General features: G+C 33.3%; 1 pseudogene across 1 annotated transcript; it reads right to left on the reverse strand.

The window, feature by feature from the left end:
• Positions 1–5,612: 5,612 nt before the first annotated feature.
• Positions 5,613–5,699, reverse strand: B0T23DRAFT_t312 (annotated as a pseudogene). Its single transcript has one exon. The product of its transcript is annotated as a tRNA-OTHER (tRNA).
• Positions 5,700–6,000: the final 301 nt, after the last annotated feature.

A 6,000-nucleotide genomic window follows, 5' to 3' on the forward strand; every position in this document is an offset into this window, starting at 1 on the left:
GTGCCAAATCCGGAGAGTAGGCTAGAAACCTCCTCTTACTAAGCCTAGGGATTCCTATTAATTCCAATGCTTTCTGAGTTTCCTTTGTAGAATAAGAAGGAGTATTATCGTACTGGAAAATAAAGGAATACTCCCGGTAAAAAGCTACTACTATTAGAAGGATAAAAAAAATATATTTTTGAGTTGTAACTCCGCCAAACTCCTTTTCCTAAAAGAAACAAAGCCCTTTTCTCCTTCCAGTAAAAGATCCCCAGAATATCCAGCTATAGGGCTTTTTCTTAGTAAGAGTAAAGTTATTTAGATCGTTATCTTCGTTTAAAATTACCTATTGTTTCTATATTGGATTATTAGTTGTTTAAGTTTTATTAGAATTAAGGATATCCTCCCAATCTTCCGGACGAGGGCGAAGCCTTCTCATTTTTTGGTACTATTGAACTCTTTCTCTTTTATTAGCAGTGTGTTAGGAGGCTAAGAGCTCGTATATAGAGGCACCTCAGCGGCTGCTACTCTCCTTCGTTAATAAAAGCGTAGGATTATTTATAATAACGCCTATATTAGGTCGGATTCGTAGGAAGGATAATCCGGTACCGCGCCGAGGCGTTAGATTAATATAAGGTTCTATAATATTCGTTAATAGAAGAATAGAGTTTGTATAAATATAAAAGAGGTTCAACGGAGCGTATCTTATTATAGTCGGTAATTATTAATATATTTTTAAATTAACCCCTAATTTACCGTCCCCTACGTATAGCCACGACTATAGTTACTTTAACCTACCTTTCGCTTACATTCCTAATAAATTAAGAAGTAGTCTACTCGTACTATTAGAAACGTCTTATCGGACTATACCCCACCCCTTCTCCCACGTCCAACCCTAACCCTACATACCCACTACTAGTCCCGCTCGTACCTCGCCCGCCAAACTCCCAAATTTCAACCCATTACGCCCATTTAGGGGTTGTACTAGCCACCCTCGTACTACACTAGCCACCCAAACTAGCCAGTCTAACTTAGCGATTATTCTAGTATATACCTTATTGTATTACTTCATTTACCAACTTACATTACTACCCTTATTACCCTTATTAATCTACTATATCGCGTATTGCTAATTATTACTAAATTAACAAAGCGCTCTTATCTAATCGATAGTACGGATTAGTATATTACTTTTCAATACATTTCCCCAGCTAACCGTAATATAGATAACCAATATAGCGACCTAACCCGTGTGCGACCGTAGTGTGGGTAATTCTAATTAACTAACGAGTATTACCCTAATCGAGCTTATATTTGCCTAAATTAAAATCGAATTGTATAAGACTCCTTTAAGTAGCGATTCCAGCGATTCTAGCGAATTTAGCAACTCTAGCAATAGCGAATTTAACGACGATAATAAAGACGGTAATAAAGTTATTAATCCCTAACCTATTACAATCCCTATACTTACGACCCAGTACAATACCTTTAAGAGTCTCGAAATATTACTACATTAATAGAGCGCATTTTAAGGCTATAGTTACATTAAAATACGCTCTTCCAACTACACTACCGACGGCTCTAGTCCGATTAGAATTAACTTTCAATATTCACTTAGCCCTATTCGCTATAGTAAAGAATATTCTTAATTAATTTTAACCAATAAAAGAAATTGCCCTTAAAAAGGGTATACCAAGTCGCTGGTAGTATACGGTCGTAAATGGACTTTTATATTAAAAGAGGATTATTACAATCACCCCCCCGGTATCATCCCTCAAATCCGTAGTATCTTCAAAGATGAGTATAAGGCTTTCGTGCGCATATACTTTATTAGATCCGCTATTATAAATCGCAAAATTGCTAAGGACGTATGCGCAAAGTTCCCCGGCCTTGTCTTTACTAAAAGATAGTTTAAGAACCTTTATTACACTTTAAAGAGGGAGGCAACTACTAGTTATAATCCCTTTTAAGCAATTTTCAAAGAACTTAATAAATGGAGCGTTTAATATACTATTAAATAGGTTAATAATAAATATACTAAACTATATAGTCTTTTTTAGACTCATCTATAGTGTAAGGAGTAATGGAAGCTCAACCCCTAAGTTTAGATATATGATAATATATATAAGACTAATAATAAGGGACTCTTCTTCTTTTAAGTTATTGGTAAGAATAGTTTTAATTATATTTTTAGCTACGCTTTTAGCCTTATTAATATTGAAATGTAAGAGGGATTCGAATAGCTAATAGTACAAATTAATATTTATCGTCAATATATTAGCGCTAGCCCCCCTCTTATTACTATTACCGATTTTAATACTGCAATGCGAATTTTTATTAAGAAGGTTTATCCCTAAGTAAAGTCCCAACTCTATATCTTTTATATTAATAAAAACTTCGTTAAGAAGGTTAAGGAGAAATAGAGTAAAACAGCTACTACCGTTATTACCCGAATAATTGCTATTAATTAATAGGTATAAGAGGCTAGGTAGAACCGGCCCTCCTAGAATAATAATATCGATATTAATGAAAATAAGGTTAATCCCTTAAATTATACTATTATTAAACGTTTAAATTGTATTGCTAATAGTAATAATTATATTAGTCCCGCTCTACCTTTCGTAGAATATTTAAGGTAGGGATTATATAATCTTTAGGTATATATTATTTATACTACTACGGTTAACGACTTTTATACTACTTACGAGAAACTTACGAACTTCTTTACGTAGTAAGACGAGATCTTCTATTATATTAAATATACTTTAATACTAATAAAGGAGGATTGGTTAGTGTATTATACTAATAAACAACTTAATTTTAATATTAGGACTATATTGCTAATTAAGTTAATCAATTATTACCTAAAAGGATTCATCGTTATAGGTAAATAATAATCCCCAAATATATATATTATACTACCTCCTATACTAAACCCTATATATTAATTATCCTTCCAATATAGGTAATAACCTTATTAATTATATTATTACCTAATCTTTCGAAATAATCAAGGCTATAGAAACTTCAATTATAGAATTACTATAAAACTAAAAAGCCCGCCTTAAACGTAAATTTATAAATAAATATTAAATAAATATAACGCTTTATAACGTTTATTAGAGAATTCTAAATATAGTTTTAAATTAATATTGTATTGTTCTAGGAGTAGTACCGACTAACTACAACCCCTACCCCGATAATCTACCGCCTTATATATACTCTTTTACCTAGTAATATAGTATACTCTATTCTTATATACTTCTAAAGCGACTTCTTAACCGTACTAACCCTCTAACTCTAAACAAAAAAGACTTTCACTTATATTAATAGCTAGAGAGGAGCCTTATTAAGAATAACTAGTATCTACGATACTACGACTTTAATTGTATTAAACACTAAAGAGGCCGCCCTCGTATTAATACGCTATTTGCGCCCAATCTTCGAATTCCCCGATCTACTATACCTATTACTATACAACCTCCTCTATCGACGGCGCTAGCGTATGTACAAGTATTATAACCCCCTCGTACTCGCGGCCGACGCCCGGTATTAAGACTATCCCGCGGTCGTAATCCTACGGTATCGATATAAGTACGGCCAAATATATAATAAATAGTATTTAGTTGGGAGGGGGTTAATTTAGAGGCAGAGGATAAGGCCGATTACCGCCAATCTTAAATTAATATACAAAGTAGAGGACGAAGTTGCGCTTATAGTAGTATATAGAGAGGAGGGAGAGGAGGCAGCTCTATATAAGATAGAGGAAGCTACACTACTAGTACGCTAACTAGTACTTAAGCTAGTACTTAAGCCTAATAAAGGAAACTCGCTAGTAGTTAGAGTATACAATTTTATAATAAAAATTACGTAGATTATAAATGTATAGATTAATATAAATTAATTAATCACTTAATCGAATCGCTTAATTAAGTACAATATACGACCGTGCCGCTAAATGCCCTATAAGGTACGCTATAAAGTACGTTGTAAAATGCCTAGTAAATGAGTGTGAGTCTAGGCCGTCGTATGTCAAGTCATGAAAGAATGTAATACCTATATTTTACGGGGAATCTTAGCGAAATTTTCGAAAGAATACTTTTACTAGTCGGAGGTAGGTGGGGTACAGTCCGATAAGACGTTTCTAATAATACGAGTAGACTACCTCTAAATTAATAGTTCTTCCTCTAGAAGTTGAACTAATATTATTAAGATATATATATATAGCGGCTAGTCTATTTTTTATACTATTAAAGCTACTCTTTATCCTTTTTATATTACTACTCTTATAGTTACTATAATTAAAACAACCTAACCCCCTCCGTCCTTATTATAATAATACTAGCCTACTATAGAGTCCGTCGAAGAAGATAGTAATGAAAATTACCCCCTTATATTACCCTGGGCTTCCCGTTCGTACCTTTAAACCTCGGAAATTAATAAATTCGTACGTAAATAATAATTATTCGAATTTCAGTTCGCTATAATTAAATTCCTCTTTAATTACTTCCCTTTATATATATCCTAGTAAGAGTAGTTTATATTCGTAGGCCTTATTGAATAAAATTTAGTAGGAAACTACCCCCCTATCCTTACCGGGTTCTATTATTAAAATTACCTCTTCTATAATTAGATTTATATTTTTATTATATTTCCTTTTATTACCCTTTCGTTGGTAGTTATTATTATAATTACCCCTTTACTAACTATAGCTATATTAGCCCGTATTAAGTACCGTCCTAAATATAATATTACTAAGTTTACCGGCGAAAGTTTCTTATAGTTACGGAATTATTTTTATAATATCGATGTATATTTTTAGGAATACCCTTATATTTCCCTCTTATTCACTATTAATTATATTGAAGGTAATTTTAAAAATATATAAATTAAATATATATTTATTTATTTATTATTTTATTACGCTAACTAGTTATACTAGTCTACCCAATAGGTATACAGTACTACTTCGTTCGTAGTCTAAGGGAAAAACCGTATTATTAAAAATCCGGATAAAAACCCTCAACTTCTCTATATTCAACCCTAACCCTAACCCGAACCCTTCGTCCCACCTTACTATAGGGGGCCCGGGGAGCCGTAGTTACTTCTTTCGTCTTATCTTCTCTCAATATATTATCTCTTTAGTCCTAATAGACTTCGTTACTTCTAATTAGTCCTTTAGACCCTACTCCCTACCTAACGCTTTGGTAGCGTTTTTTATTCCGGAAACGGGTATTCTTCTTTCATTCTATCTTTAAAGTAAGGGTAGGGAAGTAGGGTCTTACTTTCGTAATTGGAATCTTCGATCTTTTATCGGGATTAATAAGATAATGTAATTAGTTAATTATTGTATTACCGGACGGGTTCTATCCGAGCGGAACCGTAGTTCTAGAATAGATTTTAGAAGTAGGGTTCCAATTCCTAAACCCTATTGGCGGAGCGGGGGAGGCCGGCGCGTCTTCGATTAGAATAAGATTTTTAACACGTACCCAATTACGTACACCCAGGGTTTTAGACTAGGGTGGGCCCCTATATTTAATTTCGCTATAAATACTCTTCTTCTAAGAGCGCTTAGTAGAGCGATAGCGGGGAAGATCTTTCATTTAATCCGGCCGAAAAACCGGATAAAAGAGGGGGGGGAGCGGGATTCGAACCTACGACCTTTCGGATAAAACCGAAAGGGGGCCAAACTTAGATCTTTCCAACTAAGCTATCCCCCCTAAATATATATTAATTTTCTGTAGTAAGCCCGGGTATAATACTATTTATAATATACCTACGTAGAGCAACCTCTATACTTTTTTAAAGATTGAATATAATAGTAATACTTAAATTATTAAATAATCTACTTTCAATAAGCTCGAACACATATAGTAAAGCGCCTCGGAAACTGTTCGTACCTTTTATAACCGCTATTATACCGAAGAATTTAATTTATTATATAATTAACTAGAATATACTTAGGTTATTATTTAAGTTAACTAGTTATACTCCCTCTTTAAATAAAGTATCCTTTTAATG

Source organism: Neurospora hispaniola, assembly GCF_033458365.1.
Source record: "Neurospora hispaniola strain FGSC 10403 chromosome Unknown B0T23scaffold_7, whole genome shotgun sequence".
In the NCBI taxonomy this organism is placed as follows: Eukaryota; Fungi; Ascomycota; class Sordariomycetes; order Sordariales; family Sordariaceae; genus Neurospora; species Neurospora hispaniola.